At 39.9% G+C, this 15968-nt stretch overlaps 1 pseudogene; it reads right to left on the bottom strand.

Annotated features, from left to right (window-relative positions):
• Positions 1-1011: 1011 nt before the first annotated feature.
• Positions 1012-1624, bottom strand: LOC104845861 (elongation factor 2-like; annotated as a pseudogene).
• Between the last annotated feature and the right edge of the window lie 14344 nt (positions 1625-15968).

Raw genomic sequence — 15968 nt, 5'->3', positions numbered from 1 at the left:
AGAGTTAATAAGTAAGAAGCTATCTGCTTGAAATAAAAATTGCTATTTTATCCCTACTTTGAATCTACAGATGTGGAAGCAAAGAACAATTATAATGAGACAATATTAAAGAAAAATCTGTGATATTTCGAGTGAATTTTAGAGCAGAGTTAAGGAGCATGCTTTCTAATCCCTAGTTACAGTACAGCACATCTAGTAATTGGTGTTTTTTTGTTTTTTCCAGTTATCATTCCCACTCTGAAATATTTCCCATTGAAGATGATATCAAGGAAATAAAATAGAATTGGAAATTCATGTATATTTTAAAAATCGACTTTTTAAAAAATAAAGAAAAGAAAAGGTTAATTATTTTGAGATGCAAAAGGATGCCTTGAGGATTATATGTGTGAACGTTTATGGCTGAAGTTGGAGATCTGTGCCAAAGAGCTTACATTCTGCAGTGAATATTATTTGTCGGACCAAGGAAAGGCTTGTCTCTACAAAAGTTTTTATTTTTGTCCACCACCATATCAAATTGATTATTCCAGTGGCACGGACACAGCTGGCGGTGTTCAAGTGACATCACACACAACCTCCTGCTTCCAGTCTCTGTCCTTAGAGAAATGTCTACCCTCTTGTCCCTTCCTCCTTTCTGGGGCAGAGGAGCCCACTGTGGGCTAGCCGCCCAAATAAACCTCTTGATGCAATTAATTTTAAAATTTTTGGGCGCTTGGATTTCCCTCTGAAGAAATGGGAAAGAAATCTGTCAGGTGTCCCACCACTACCAGCCAAGTAAGTACCTGCAAAAAGGCCATTTCCGCAGCCCCTTTGAAATCTTGAAATAAATACTGGAAAGAACAGCATCAAGTGTGAATGTTGGGGCGATGGCATACAGTGGGCCCCTGATGCCACGTGGGCGGGCAGGTGGGCAGGGTGACTTTACCAGGTGTGAGGAGAATGCAGGACCTGTTGCTGTGGGCGTGTGCTGGCCAAGTCCCACCAGGGGCTGCCAGCTGCCGCTGCGAAGACCACCTACAATTTGTCCAGGAAGTTGTCATGGGCTGGAATGCCCCCCTTCAGGCTTTTGTGCTTATAGGTCTCCACGTGGCTGGCTGGGGCTGGTGTTGTGGAAGGGGTTTCCAGGCAGTTTCTGCCAGTGGTCGAAAACATGCACTGGGTGAAGGCCTGCTGGCCCCTGTTAGACCTCAAGTCAGCCGTGAAGCCAAAGGACTCATCAAAGGGCAGGTAGATCTTCACGACAAATATGGGTGTGCCAGCCACCTGGGACTCCTAGAAGACATGACCTCGTTTCCTGTTCAGGACACCGTACACGCCACCAACCACTTGCTCCGGACACTGAATCTCCACGAGGTAGATGAACTCCGTGAGGTGGAGCCGGATGGTCGACACGCTGGCGTAGAGGCAGTCAGGGACAGTGGGGATACCTGGCAGCTCCCGCGGTGGATGGCACCAGCGTGCAGGGTCACATCCTGGACACTGAAGCTCACTCTTCGCACGTTCTACGCACACAGCGCCCCTACTTGGTGGACCGGTGAAAGCAGGCCACCACACTGTCTTTGATCTCATTGAGGTATTGCACACCCTTGGTGATGTCAGTGAGGATGTTGGGGCCGGTGAAAAGTTTTTATTATTTTCGTATGAGTGTGGCACTGAAATGTCCCACTAGAGAACAGGACAGAAATATAGGATAATCTAATCTTTACTACCTTCACAGAAAGGCTTGTACATGGAAAGTATCTTACAGAATCTCATATTTGGAAATATTTATGCTATCTGTCAGTTAAAGTTGAAAAGCACATTAGGGGACGATGATCAATTACTTAATTGCTTTTTAACACTTTACGCAGAAGAACTCATAGAACTCAGCACTAGAGTATTTATCACAAATAGGCTGTCAGTTTTCTAAAGTGAACCTAACTTTTCTAGTCCAGGCATATACTACACTTGGTGTTCCTTGAATGGAGAATTCAAAACAAGGGGGGAAACCTTCAGTGATGACACATACTGTCTTTGTCTTATTTCCTGAATAATTAATTTTTACTGAATATTAGATGTAAGTTTACTTCCTGAATGAGGAGAAGGGAAGGTAAAGAATTCTTTCAGTTTCCTTTTGGTAGATTCAAAATCATGCCAATCTTCTACCTTCCTCCTTAGTCTGTCCCCACATTAAGCATGCAAACAAGCCAACACAAATATGCACATGAAAAGCTCCTGTGATCTTTGAACATCTCCCAACAGTATGCAGAGATCAGTCCCACTCTAGAGACGAGGCCTTCAGTCTTCTCCAAGAAAATGCAAATGTTTGGAACATGCTAATTGGTCAACAATAGGCAAGAGAAGGAGCAACTATTTATTATAAGTCACCTCTTCTAATTCTATTTCTCTCAATCCCTCATGATATAGGGGGTACTGTCTCTATAGGGTTGCTATGAGTTGGAATCGACTCGATGGCAATGCATTTTTATGGATCTCCATCTTACAGAAGACAAGATGTTAAATTACTCAATCAATATCACCCAGGTAGTGGCAGAACCTTGATTTGTCTGACTTTGAGGCAGGGACATTTTCTAGTACATCATACAGCTTCTCACCTTAAGAGAATACTTATTCACGGATAAAGACAAGTGATTTTTACTTAATTTCAGTAAAGATCATTCTGTTTTCTTCAGACTTTACAACAGCAAAAATCCCTTTTCTTTGGTTGGTACATACACTACAAATCATAAAAATGATAACAATCTGGTAATTGGTGATTACCACATTTCCTAGGTATCTTTGGTAGCCCTAAATCAATTTCTGCCACGGAATGCCTTTTTTGGGCATTAGCAGCTGGATGATATTTTAAAATAATGATGATAGACAATAATGATGTCTTCCACTGAAGCTGTCTAAAAATTGTTACTATATAAAGCACTTTCTTTGAATTTGAAAATCTATGTTTCCAAAAGGATGTGTAATTTTTTTTAATAAGCTGATTTTAGAAAACAGTATAAACCATTATTTAATCAACAAATATAATGCAAACTTTTTTTTAATTTCCCTTTTGCTTATTAATCAAAAACTGTCTTCTTTCTTGGCTTAGAGGAGATGATGCTAATAAAATGTAGTGTAATTAACTCCAGGAACCAGAAAGAGAAGAGCAAACTAAGCCTAAACCTACCAGAAGAAAGAAAATAACAAAGATCCTAGCATAAAAAAACAAAATTGAAAACAGAAAAATGAGAAGAGAATCATGAAAACCATAAGTTGGTTCTTTGAAAAGATCAATAAAATTAACAAATCTTTAGCTAGACTGACAAAGGAAAGAGGAGAAAAGATGAAAATAACCAAAATAATAAATGAAAGCAGGGACATTACAACTGACCCAAGAGAAATAAAGAGAATTATTACAGAATATTAAGAACGACTGTATGGCAACAAACTGGACAATCTAGATGAAAATGGACAAATTCTTAGAAGCACACAACATACCCAAACTGATTCAAGTGGAAATAAAGAGTTTCAACAGACCCATAGCAAGTGAAGAGATCGAATCAGTGGTCAAAAACCTCTTCCCCCCCAAAAAGTCCTGGATGAGATGGCTTCACTGGGGAATTCTACCAAACATTTACAGAAGAATTGACACAAACACTGTTTAATCTCTTCCAAAAGATAGAGAAGGAATACTCCCTAATTCATTCTATGAAGCAAACATAACCCTGATACCCACACCAGACAAAAACACCACGAGAAAATAAAACTACAGGCCAATATCTTTTGTGAAAATATCCTCCACAAAATACTAGCAAACAGAATTCAGCAGCATATTAAGAGAGTCATATATCATGACCAAATAGGATTTATTCCAGGAATGCAGAGATGGTTCAACGTTAGAAAATCAATCAATGTAATAAACCACATGAGTAAAACAAAGGAAAAGAACCACATGATCATCTCCATGGATGCATAAAAAGTATTTGATGAAATCCAACACCCTTCTTTGATGAGAAGCCTAAAGAAGATTGGAATATAAAGGAAATTCCTCAATATGATTTAGGGCATAAATGAAAAGCCAGCAGTCAACATAATATTTAATGGAGAAAGACTGAGAGCTTTCCCCTTGAAATTGGAAACAAGACAAGGCTGCCTGCTCTCACCATTTCTATTCAATATTGTGTTAGAAGTCCTAGCCAGAGCAATAAGACAAGAAAAAGAAATAAAAGGCACCCAGATTGGAAAAGAAGTAGTAAAATTACCTCTATTTGTGGACGATATGATCCTATATAGGGAAAATCCCAAAGAGTCCACAAGAAAGCTTCTAGAGCTAATAGAGGAATTCAGCAAAGTTGCTGGGTACAAGGGTACAAACAAGAATCAGTTGGGTTTCTATACACCAGTAATGAGAAATCTGAAAGAGAAATTAGGGAAACAATTCCATTTACAATAGCATCTAAGAGAATAAAATACTTAGGAATAAATCTAACCAGGGATGTGAAGGATTTGTAGAATGAAAACTTTAAAAAGCTACTGAAAGAGATTAAAGAAGACTTATAAATGGAAAGAGGTTTCGTGTTTATGGTTTGGAAGACTTAATATCGTTTAGCTGTCAATACTACCCAAAGCGATCTATAGATACAATGCAATTCCAATAAAAATTCCAACAGCCTTCTTTACAGAAAATAAAATAAAAAAATCCTTAACTTTATATGGAATGGCAAGAGGTCTGGAATAGCTAAAACAATTTTGAAAAAGAAAAACAAAGTAGGAGGACTCACACTTCCTGACTTTAAAACATACTGTACAGCTATAGTAAGCAGAACAGCTTGGTACTGGTATAACAATAGGTACGTAGACCAATGGAATAGAATTGAGAGTCCAGAAATAAACCCACACATCTATGGTCAATTGATTTTTGACAAGGGTGCTAAATCCGTTCAATGGGGAAAGAAAGGTCTCTTCGATAAATGGTGCTGGGAAAATTGGATTTCCATAAGCAGAAAAATGAAACAGGATCCACGACTCACACCACACACAAAAACAAATTAAAAATGGATTAAGGACCTAAATGTGTGAATAAAAACCATAAAATTCTTAGGAGAAAAAGCAGGGGCAAGGCTGTCAGGCCTAGCTTCCAACAATGGATTATCTAATATGATAACAAAAGCACAAATAGCAAATGACAAAATAAGAAAATGGGACCTGATAAAAATTAAAAACTTTCATCAAAAGACTTAACCAAAAAAGTGAAAAGGCAAACTACTGACTTGGAGAATATCTTCAGAAACCATGTATCCAACAAGAATCTAATAACCAAAATATATATAAAATTTCAATAACCTAAGAACAAGAAGACTAATACCCAATCATAAAAAAGCAAAGGACTTGAATAGACATTTCATCAAAGAGGACATTCAAATGGCCACCAGACTCATGAAAAGTTGCTCAGTGTCATTAGCCATCAGAGAAATGCAAATCAAAATCACAACGAAATACCACTGGTTTTTTGGTGGGTAGGATGGCTAAGGAAACCCTGGTGGCATAGTGGTTAAATGCTACGGCTGCTAACCAAAGGTCAGCAGTTCGAATCTGCCAGGTTCTCCTTGGAAACTGTATGGGGCAGTTCTACTCTGTCCGATAGGGTTACTATGAGTAGAAATTGACTTGACAGCAGCGGGTTTGGTTTGGTTTTTTTGGTAGGATGGCTAAGATAAAAAAGAAAATAATAAAACTTGGTGAGGACGTAGGAAAATTGGAACTCGTATCCATTGCTGGTACAAACGCAAAATGGTACAGCAGTTGTGGAAAACAGTGTTGTGGTCCCTCAAAAAACTAAAAATGGAACTACCATATGACCCAGCAATTCTACTCCTAGGTATATACCCAAAAGACTTGAAAGTAGAGACTCAAACAGAGACTTGTACACCAATGTTCATTGCAGTACTATTCACTATAGCCAAAAGGTGGAAACAACCTAAATGCTCATTGACAGATGAAGGGATAAACAAAATGTGGGACATACGTACAATGGAATATTACTCAGCCAGTAGGAGAAATGAAGTATTGACACATGCTGCAGTATGGATGGAGCTTTAAGACATTATGTCGTGTGAAATAAACCAATCACAAAAGGACAAATATTGTATGACCTCACTTATATAAAAAGACAAGAAAAGGTAAATGTATAGAGACCAAAGTTGATTATTGGTACCACGGGCGGGGGGCGGGGGCGGTGGAGGGAGGTTAACAGTGATGGAAAAATCACATTAATTAAGGGTAGGATTGCATAGCCGATTCTTTTAATTGTTGTCAGTAAGTTGTACACCTGTAAAAAGTTGAATTGGCAAAAGTTGTATGGTAGATATATTTATACCGCCGCCAACAACAAGAAGAGCAGCTGTTGAGCCTACTTATGTATGACCAAACACCTCATGGGATTTGGTTCCTTGATTTAGATGTTTAGGGTCATGGTTTCACAGGACATCCCAGTTAATTGGGCTAATAATGTGTTTGGTGCTTCTGTTCTATCTCCTAATTCATTGTGTGGTGCCTGGGGTCTTAAAAGCTTGCAAGCAGCCATCCAATGCACAACAATTGGCCTTTATGCACCTGGAGCAGCAGAGGAAGAAAGAGAGGAATAGGAGAAGGACATGGAATGTGTGGCTGATTGCCTCCATGAACAACTTCCTCCTTTGCCATGAGACCAGAAGAAATGGAAGGTGCCTGGCTACCATTACTGAACATTTTGATCAAAGATCCCATAGAAGAATCCGAATCAAAAGCAGGAAAATACAGAACAGAATTTCAAACTCTCGTAGACACCAGAATTTCTGGAGCCATGCAGGGTAGATGAACCCCTGAAACGGTTGCCCCGAGATAATCTTTAAACCTTAAACCAAAAATATCCTCTGAAGTCTTCTTAAAACCAAACAATAGTTTAGTTGTTTAGCTTAACTAGTAAAAAAGGTCTGCCTTGAGCATTATGATCTTGTAAGAACTAGCTTTGTGGCATCAGATTGACAACAGCAAGTGAAGTTTAGTCAGGAATCTTAAGGGCGGTGAGTTTATGTAAATGAGGGAAGAATAACCCAGAAAAGGAGAGTTAGAATAGTTGCACGACTTGAAGGACAAAATCAATGTCACTAAATTGTACCTGTAGGAACTTGCATTGGCATATGCCTTGCCGTGTATATTCTCAACCACAAAAAAAATTTAGGAAAAAAACGTAGTATAATTGTTTAGAAGTGATTTTCTCTAGAGAGCCAGGAAGCTTAAGTAGTTTAGTTTCCTATTACTTTCTGCCCCCTGGGTTTTACGTTAGTTCAGCACTGAGTTTCTTGTCTTGTGCATTTGTAAGAGTAAACGATTAGGTAGGAGAGGCTCCAGGGGACTGTTCTTGGCAGTAGCAGGTTGTGCTTAACTACCTTCTACTTGTATGCACCTGATGCTGTTGGTTATTAACAGAGTTTGTGGGAATCAATGACTACAATATCTCTTTGCTTAATAGGTGTACGCAAAGGAAAAAAAAAGATGCAATAACATTTATCTGCAGGTGCATCCTGTGGTCTTAATCCAAGAAACAGAATTTTGTGGAGTTGTTGACAGCTGTTTTACTTGTTCTGTGTTTTCATTGCACAGGTTGAGCCATGAATATTCAAAACATGGTCTGCCTGACTATGCTACTCATGGGAAAAATCTACAAGGAGCAACGTGCGTGGTGAAAAGTAATGGACAGCAAAGACTATTGTAAACGGAGTGTTAGGAATGAAGCATAAACAAAACAGGATGGTGGTAGAGACAATTAGTGGCAGACTTTTACAAATGAAAACGTGATACCAGTGTTGAACTCATAATATAAATGAATGTCGTTTGATACTTTATAAGAATCCTGATGATCTGCAATTCATGGGCATTGTCTCAGTGCTCCAGGTGGTGTGGCTGGAGATCAAATCAAGCCTGTGACTCATTCAGAGAAGATTTAAAGTGTAAGTTTTGTTAGCTTGTGTCACCATCTTTCTAGGGAAGGAGTTTTTTCTTTGCCTTTCTTTCCTTTCTTCCTTTCATTTTCCTCCATCTCCTCCTTCTCCTATTTCTTCTCCTTCACTCCCTCTTCTGTTTTTTTTTTTTTTTTTTTTAAAGTTCCAAGGCTTCCTGTGGTACTGGGTGGGGAGAAAAACTGGAGAAGTCGCAAGCCGGATGGCTCTTCATTATAAAAACAAGACATTGAGAAGGAACATCTAGTAGAGGGGCAGGAGGCTAGAGAAGCAATGCCAGGAGGGGGATGGGAATGGGGGTAGGAGGGTAGATTTGGGTGGAGAGGCCCGCAGAGTTAAGGAATTAAATTGCATATGAGACTTCTGGAGGAAGGGAGAAGTATAATCAGGATTTTTAGGAAGTGTGGCTATGGGATACACAGTGCAATCCCCTTGTCTGTATTTCCAATCAAACTATGGAAAAGGTCAGATTGTATGTGTGTGCATCTGTTATGTCAACACATGTGACTGGGCGCTAAGTCAGAGCAAAGCTGACCCACTGAGACCCAAAGAAGAAACAGTGTGAAAAAACTATCAAAAAATAGGAATCACTTCCTTTTCTGTCCTCTAAATTATCTACCTCCTGAGCTTTCCTTGCCCCTTCTAGAACCTTTGTGCCCTGTCTTAATATCCTCTATCCACTCTGCTGCCCTTGGCTGTCAAAATCCTACTCATTTTACAAAGCTTAACCCTTCTATGCTCACAGCTACCTCTAGGGACCAAGTGCTTTTTCTGCCCCTGGCGTTTTATAGGGAAGCTGCTGCGTCAGTGATAGTGTGGGCTGCCGCAAGGCAGGGGCCCTTATGACTGTTTGAAGCTACAAATTAACATTTTTACAAGGTATTGTATGAGATGCCTGAATTTTTGGTAGGAAAAACAGAAATTTTGAAAATTCTTATCTCTTACACATATGTACCAATAAGCCGCAGTGGGGACTCTGGGATATAATTAGTGGTACTTCGTATATGCCACTAAATACTTAGGGTAGACTTGTAGGAGAGGGCAAGAAAAAAAAAAATCCATGCTACATATCAAAAATTCACTCAGTGATTCAGTGTGCTTCCGTTAATGAAAACACCCGGCATCAACAAAAAATTCAAAGCAGAAAATAATTGGTTCATGAAAGGGCTAAAGACCATCTTCCCCTTCAAGTTTTCTTTGTCTCCTTTGCTGGAAATAATTTTCTTTTTAATTCCTACTTCTGCAACTTTTTTGTAGCTTTCTGAAGTCTCTCATCCCACCGCCTGGTATTACCCCATACAGGCCCGTCTCTGTCCACTGACAGAGTGTGAACTCCTCCGGTACAGGGACACTCCTGTGTCCTGCCAGGTCCCAGATCCTGGGTAAGCGTTACTCTAGAGATGATCAGTAGACAACCACGGAACAATGCATACCTGGCTCATCAAATGTAGCTTTTTAAAAAAAATCTGCATCTTATAATTCTTGGGTTGTTTTTTAAAGGCTTTTTGTGTGTGTGTGTTGGGGGGGGTAAAATTTTCCTTCCCACAGTACAACATTGAAAGATAAACCTGGTCACAACAAATTTTAACAGTCAAGATAGTTCTAAAACAAGCGAGATAGAAAAGTAATCATGAAATTTTTAGAGAATACTTTTTTTACTTCAATGAACTATAATAGATACACATCCATTTTGAAAATGTACTTACAAAATAAGGTTGGAAATGAAAGACAATGAAACTGGGATTCTAAAGATGTTTATACAAATGAAAGGGGATCCATACTGTTATCTTTGTCTTAAATTGAAAGAATTGTCAAATGCAAATTATTCAAGAAGCAGGAAATGTAAATAATCAGAGGTAGTTAATTAGAAATAGTTTGCATACATCCCTTGGGGAAAGAATGGATACTTATGGCTGTACACATTTCTTAGTTTACGTACTATCCCTGTGTCCTTTGGCAAGCAGAGAAATTCTGATCTGAGACACTGAAATAATTGGATCACAGAAAAAAATGAACAATAGCTACATATGTCAACATAGACTAATCTAAAAAACACACTGATAAGTAAAAAAACTAAATCACAGAAGAATATATGTACGATAAGTCCTCTTATAGAAAGTTAAAAACCAGGTAAAACAAAACCATACATTGTTTAGAGTTACGTGTATAGTATTAAAACTGTAAAGGAAGTACTAAATATTAGAACAAAGTTCAAGTGGGATGGAAGGGAGGTATATTTCGGAGGGACTAACAGAGGACTTGAATTTTGATAGAATTTTGCAAGACCAATGACTTCTTCATTGTAAATACCTTTTTTTCCACCAACATAAATGGTGACTATACATGTGGACCTTGCCAGATGGAATACATGGGAATCAAATTGACTACATCTGTGGAAAGAGACAATAGGAAAGCTCAATATCATCAGTCAGAACAAGGCCCAGGCTGACTGTGGAACAGACCATCAATTGCTCACATACAAGTTCAAGCTGAAACTGAAGAAAATTAGAACAAACACACAAGAGCCACAATGTGACCTTGAGTGTATTCCACCTGAATTTAGAGACCATCTCAGGAATAGACTTGAAGTGTAGAATACTGATGACTGAAGACCAGACGAGTTGTGGAATGAAGTCAAGGACACCATACATGAAGAAAGCCAGAGGTCATTAAATAGACAAGAAAGAAAGAAAAGGCCAAAATGGATGTCAGAAGAGACTCTGAAACTTGCTCTTGAACAGCAAGTAGCTAAAGCAAAAGGAAGCAATGATGAAGTAAAAGAACAGACCAGAAGATTTCAAAGGGTGGTTCCAGAAGACAAAGTAAGTATTATAATGACATGTGCAAAGACCTGGAGATAGAAAACCAAAAGAGAAGAACATGCTCAGCATTTCTCAAGTCAAAAAACCGAAGAAAAAATTCAAATCTCCAGTTGCAATAGTGAAGGATTCCATGGGGAAAATATTAAATGATGCAGAAATCATCAAAAGAAGATGGAAGGAATACACAGAGTCTTTACACCAAAAAAGAATTGGTTGACCTTCAACCATTTCAAGAGGTAGAATATGATTAGGAACCGATGGTACTAAAGGAAGAAGCACAAGCTGCACTGAAAGCATCGGTGAAAAGCAAATTGACAGAATATCGATTGAGATGTTTCAGCAAACGGATGCAGTACTGGAAGTGCTCACTCGTCTATGCCAAGAAATTTGGAAGACAGCTACCTGGCCAACTAATTGGAAGAGATCCATATTTATACCTATTCCCAAGAAAGGTGATCCAACCAAATGCGGAAATTATCAAACAATATCGTTAGTATCACATGCAAGTGAAATTTTGCTGAAGATCGTTCAAAAGTGGTATATCAACAGGGGACTGCCAGAAATTCAGGCCGGATTCAGAAGAGGACATGGAACCAGGGATATCATTGCTGATGTCAGATGAATCCTGGCTGAAAGCAGAGAATACCAGAAAGATATTTAAAACACATGTAAATATCTGTGTTTTATTGACTATGCAAAAGCATTTGACTGTGTGAATAATAACAAATTATGGATAACATTGCAGAGAATGGGAATCCCAGAGCGCTTAATTGTGCTCATGAGGAACCTGTACGTAGATCAAGAGGCAGTCGTTGGAGCAGAATAAGGGAATGCTGCGTGGTTTAAAGTCAGGAAAGGGTGCATCAAAGTTGTATCCTTTAACCATACCTATTCACTCTTTATGCTGAGCAAATAATCTGAGAAGCTGGACTGTATGAAGAAGAATGAGGCATCAGGATTGAAGGCAGACTCATTAACAAGCTATGTTATGCAGATGACATAACCTTGCTTGCTGAAAGTGAAGAGGACTTGAAGCACTTACTGATGAAGATCAAAGACCACAGCCTTCAGTATGGATTACACCTCAACATAAAGAAAACAAAAATCCTCACAACTGGACGAATAAGCATCATCATGATAAACCTGAGGTTTTGGTTACCTTCTTTCTATTTTACTCCTGGCGAGTAGAGATCTGTAGTTAAATCTTAAATGGCGAGTAGAGATCTGTAGTTAAATCTTAAATGGTGAGTAGAGATCTGTAGTTAAATCTTAAATGGCTGCTCACAAGCTTTTAACACTACAGGCTCTGCTTGCTTCACTAGGATGCGGATCATGATTTTTGTGAACTCTGTCATGACAATCGACTGAGTTGTAGGTCTGAGCTTTGAGGTGCCCTAACAAAAGAGTGAAAAGAAGTGACCACAGAGTTCAATTTTTCTATGCCAATTACGCATGTGTGGCACAGGAAAAAGAGAAAGACACAGTTAAAAAGCATTCATTCATTTAATTACATAAGAAGAATTTACTGAGTGCCAGTGATTGGACTAGGCACTAGAACTCATACAAAGAAGAGGGCTGTACAGACTCTGCCCCTGAGTAGCCCATAATCCAGTGTTGGGGGGACATGTAACTCCTCAATTTGATGAAAAAGATTATGGGGCCGTGGAGAAATCCATATTCCACCTTAGAGAAACAACCAACCCTCCTTTCAGAGCCCTGTTGTTGCTAGATGCTGTGGAGTTGGTTCTGACTCGTAGTGACCCTATGTATGACAGAATGAAACACAGCCCTGAGCCATCCTCACAATCATTGTTGTGTGTGAGCCCATTGTTGCAGCCACTGTATCAATCCATCTCGTTGAGGGTCTTCTTTTTCCCTGACCCTCTACCAAGCATGATGTCCTTCTACAAAGACTGGTCCCTCCTGACAACAATCCAAAGTACGTGAAATGAAGTCTCACCGTTCTTGCTTCTAACAAATATCTGGCTGTACTTCTTCCAAGACGGACTTGTTCCTTCTGGCAGGCCATGGTATATTCAATATCCTTTGCCAACACCATGATAATTCAGAGCCCTAGAAATCTCCGAATACAGTGCAGTTATCCAGCATGAATGAGAACACCAAATTGATTCCTTGAGGAATCAACAGTCAGCTTGACAATCAAGACCCAGTGCTTTCTACGTTCAAGAAGATTCAGCCTGGACCAGGGCCAAATGGAGAAAAAGGCTACAGACTTGTTTAGAGCAGTAGTCCGCAGTCTTGGCCTGGCAATGAATGCACATAGTGAGTTTAAAAAATTCTGATGCCTGAATCCCAGATTCTGATTTAATTGGTCTGAGATGCAGCCTGGCCCTCCAGATTTTTTTAAAGGTCCTAAGATAATTATGGAAACCCTTGTGGCATAGTGGTTAAGAGCTACAGCTGCTAACCAAAAGGTTGGCAGTTCAAATCTACCAGGTACTGCATGGAAACTCTATGGGGGCAGTTCTACTCCTCCCTATAGGGTTGCTATGAGTTGGAATTGACTTGACAGCAAGGGGTTTGGTTTTTGGTAAGATAATTGTATTGTCCATCCAAGGTTGAGAATCTCTGCTTTAGAGTAATCACAACCAAAAGACCTCCCCCTCACAGCTTTTCTTTGTATGGTTACCCTGAACAGATCTTTGATTATCAATCAAATCTGAACCTAGCTCATTTATGTACCTTCAGTCTTGTTCATCACATTTTTACCTACTTGATTCTGTCATAAGTCTCTGTTCTTAGAAGGGCCAATAGCTACAACCTATGTTTTTCCACAAATACAAACAACAACAGCAGTTATGCTTCTCCCTTGGCCTCAATACAAACCTACAAATCCTACGTACTCTGACGTTTACTCAGGGAATTTCTGCCCTCTTACCAGTTGGGAACAGAGCAAAAGGCAGGACCCATGACTAAAGACTTGTTTAGAGCAATAGTCCTCAACCTTGTCCTGGCTCCTCACTTTGATGAGAAAGATAATGGGGCCATGGAGAAATCCATATACCACTGGGACCTTGGGGTTAAAGGTTTTGGGGGCTCAAGAATGGGGAAGAAACGAGGGGACCAGAATTTAGACAGCATCACTCCTGACTGTGATAGTCAGTCATGTCTCCTGCCTCTGTCATTATTGAACCTGGGAAACCAGCTCCAGACAGCTTGCTTCTGTAGATAAGGCTCAAGTGTACCTCAGCTATGGGGAAGACAGTACTTAACTATTTGATTCACACTTTTAGGTTCAGCTCTTATGACTTTGACATGTGCCAACAGTGAATCATTATACATCAGCATAAAATCATTGACATTGCTTCCAAACAGTGTCTAACACAGACATCCTCATCTCTGTGGAGGCTCACCAGCCAAAGAACAACAGGAACACACCTGTAAACAATGTTTATTGATTGTTGCAGCTAAGGAGACTACATACCATGAGGAACCATGGAGTGTATGGGCAAGAGAGAGTTAGAAGAAAAAAAAAAAGCAGAAAAACTGTTGCCATTGAGCGGATTCTGACTCATGACAACCCTGTGTTACAGAGTAGAAGCACTCCATAGGGTTTTCTTGGCTGTAAACTTTTCAAAAGCAGGTTGCCAAAACTTTCTTCCATTGTACTGCTGGGTGGGTTCGAACTGCCAACCTTTAAGTAAGTAGTCAAATATAAACCATTTGTGCCACCTAGGGGCTTAAAAGGAAGTTAGGAAAACAAAACAAAATAAAAAAAACCCAAACCCATTGCCGTTGAGTCAATTCTAACTCATAGCGACCCTACAGGACAGAGTAGAACGGCCCCATAGAGTTTCCAAGGAGTGCCTGGTGGTTTTAAACTGCCAACCTTTTGGTTAGCAGCTGTAGCACTTAACTACTATGCCACCAGGGTTTCCAGGAGTTAGGAAGAGCTTACTAAAAGATTTGGGCATGTGTTACATCATTTTGGGGAGCAAGGGGTCTGTCTTGGTTTCTTAGTGCTGCTATTACAGAAATACAAGTGGGTGGCTTTACCGAACAGAAATTCATTTTCTCAGAGTTCAGGAGGCTAGAAGTTAGAATTCAGGGCATCGGCTCTAGGGGAACGCTCTGTCTCTGTTTGCTCTGGGGGAAGGTCTTTGTCTCTTTTAGCTTTTGGTCCTTAGTTTCATGGTGATCTTCATATGACATCTACCTTTTCAGTTTGCCTTGCTTCTCTGCCTAATCTACGCCTTATATATCTCAAAAGTGATTGGTTTAAGACGCACCCTACACTGACATGGCCTCATTCACGTAGCAAAGAATGCTGTATTCCCAGATGGGATTACATCCACAGCTATAGGGGTTAGGATTTACAACACATGTTTTGGGGGGACACAATCCATAACAGGGTCTGAACTGGGGTTTTTCAAAAAGCAGAACAATTAGGTATCTTAATACTTTTTATTTAGAGGGCAAAAGGAACGGGGCAGAGCTGGAGCTGTTAGAAAAGAAGCAGTTGTCATTCACATTTTCTGGGAGAAAGATGTGTTTGGTCATTTCATGGTTGCACAGTGTCTTTGTTTTTATCTTTGTTCTGGCGTATTTAAGAAGTGTATTTGATGACTGCCCTGACAGGGAACACAATAGACAGCCCCTGAGGGAGCAGGAGAGCAGTGGGATGCAGACCTCAAATTTTCAAAAAAAGACCAGACTTAATGGTCCGACTGAGACTGGAAAGACCCCAAAGGTCATGGTCCCCAGACCTTTGTTAGCCCAAACCAGGAACCATTCCTAAGCCAAGTCTTCAGACTGGGATTGGACTGGACTGTGGGATAGAAAATGATACTGGTGAAGAGTGAGCTTCGTGGATCAAGTAGACACATGAGACTGTGGGCAGCTCCTATCTGGAGAGGAGATGAGAAGGCAGAGGTGGAAAGAAGCTGGCCGAGTGAACACAAAAAGAGAGAGTGGAGGGAAGGAGGGTGCTGTCTCATTAGAGGGAGAGCAGCTAGGAGTATATAGCAAAGTGTATATAAGTTTTTGTATGAGAGACTGACTTGATTCGTAAACTTTCAGTTAAAGCACGATAAAAAAAAAAAAAAAGAAGAAGTGTATTTGCCTTCTGCACATGACGTTGGTGTTCTTTGAAACTGTTTGTATTCAGCAGGAAAACACCATGGCCTGGCTGGTGGCAACTAGGCCAGCTATCAGC

Source organism: Loxodonta africana, chromosome 17 (genome assembly GCF_030014295.1).
Source record: "Loxodonta africana isolate mLoxAfr1 chromosome 17, mLoxAfr1.hap2, whole genome shotgun sequence".
Lineage (NCBI taxonomy): Eukaryota > Metazoa > Chordata > Mammalia > Proboscidea > Elephantidae > Loxodonta > Loxodonta africana.
The sequence above is the reverse complement of the archived record's forward strand: the minus strand, read 5'-3'. Positions and strand labels throughout refer to the sequence as shown.